A 1,929-nucleotide genomic window follows, 5' to 3' on the forward strand; every position below is an offset into this window, starting at 1 on the left:
TTGAACGCGTAAATGATTCTATGGAACCAATCTTTTTTCGTACTCGAACTGTGGAGAGAATTCTTAAAGATCTTAACATTCATAAATCCACTGACCCAAATGGTAGCCCCCCTTCTATTCTGAAGAGATGTTCTTCCACGCAAGCAAAACCACTGGAATAAGCTTTTCCATCTATCCTATTCTTCTGGGCTCGTTCCGAGTAGTTGGAAAATTGCAATAGTTCAGCCAATGCCAAAAAAAAGGCGAATCTTTCTCTCCCACAAATTATGGACCAATAGGCATATCGTCGCTTCCAGGGTTTTGAAAACGCTGATTAATTATCAGCTTAAGAAATATCTTGAGAAACGGAAGCTTCTTAGTGACCGGCCCTACGGCTTTCGAAGCAATATGTAAACTGGAGGTCTCATAGTTTATCTCACCGAACAGTGGAATAAATCTATATGTACATCGTTTTGGAGAAAGTAAGATTATTGCACCTCATATTTCAAAATCATCAAAATCGCAATTTTAGGGCGAGGAAAAATCTTTTTCTATTTTTAATTATTTTTAAAAGTTTCACTTTTGCACACAAAAAACACACAATAGAAGCCATTTTCCAGATGTTTTTTCTTATTTTGACAGTTCTTTCCAATTTTACATTCGTTTCAGTGATGCCAGATGCACTTTTTTCTTGTTATTTTATTAGAAATGGTTCCTTTTTTTCATTTTTTAGGGAAATTTAACATATATTTGTGGAAAATTTCTCTATTTTCACTTTTTATTTGTTAAAACAATAATATTTACAATATTACTTGAGAAAAAGCAGTTTTTTAACGGAAAATATACCGCAATTTAAGAAAAGTTTTATTGCATTATTTAAATGCAGTTTTATTAAATCAAAATGGGGAGCAAAAGTGAAAACTTTCCTGGGTGTTCAATAAAAGTTGAGCAAATTACCCCACAAAAAAAAAATAAATTCTGACGATGTTCGGAAACAGTGGTAATTATTAAATAGTGTAATAAATTATTGTTTTCCGTACGAAACGGTGATGGTGGAAGATTTAACTTCCTCTTCAAGTTGTGTGTCAACGAGAACCATTGCGGATTGGTATAGTTACTGCCTTGAAGTTATTGTTGACCACTTATTGGAGAACCAAGAAATTGGTGTCAAAATTGGTGGGCCTGGGCGAATCGTTCAAATTGACGAACGTAAATTTGGACTACGAAAGTTCAATAAAGATCGGCGGGTAGATGGACATTGGGTTCTCGGTATGATTGAGGATGGATTTAAGGATCCTCAGGTTGGAGGTGTGTACTGGGAATGTACGCAGTGCTGAGTTAAGTTTTTATAATTATATAAACTATTCAATATTAATAAAGTTTTTGATATGTCAAGTACGGATTCCTTTGATAAGGAAGGACGTTGAGGATGGGACGACCATCCATACAGACTGCTGGAGGGCATATAATTGTCTGCGACAGCCTGGTTAAATCCATAAATAGTTTAACCATAGCGATTCCCACAATCCGTTCGTAGCGGGGATGGTACCAATACCCAAAAGATAGAATCCCATCCCAATGGAGGGTGATAAAACGGGCATCCTACAACAACAGCTATAACCACAATTTCACGGGCTGGGTTGTGAAGTACTTTATCATTAACGAAAAGTATCTTGTCTCAAACTTTTGTACCGTTATTTTAAGAGACTATGCTCTAGTGAAATAGCCAGTTGCATTTCTCCCCTCAAACAATTTAACCGTAATACCCGCGCTTCTAGGAATGCCCACCAGTTTAATCAAGAGCCCAACTTCGGCCGTACTATGAAGTACAGTGATTCATTTTTTACCCGTACTACGCGAAAATGTCATTTCAGTGTTCAGGAATTCAAAATCAATGTACACCGACACCTCCCATCCAACCCTTCCTTCGTTTGCTAATGCTCACACTGT

The 1,929-nt window shown here is 36.8% G+C and overlaps 1 pseudogene; it reads left to right on the plus strand.

Moving 5' to 3' along the window:
- Positions 1-1,028: 1,028 nt before the first annotated feature.
- Positions 1,029-1,705, plus strand: LOC129949744 (uncharacterized; annotated as a pseudogene).
- Positions 1,706-1,929: the final 224 nt, after the last annotated feature.

Source organism: Eupeodes corollae, chromosome 1 (assembly GCF_945859685.1).
Source record: "Eupeodes corollae chromosome 1, idEupCoro1.1, whole genome shotgun sequence".
Lineage (NCBI taxonomy): Eukaryota > Metazoa > Arthropoda > Insecta > Diptera > Syrphidae > Eupeodes > Eupeodes corollae.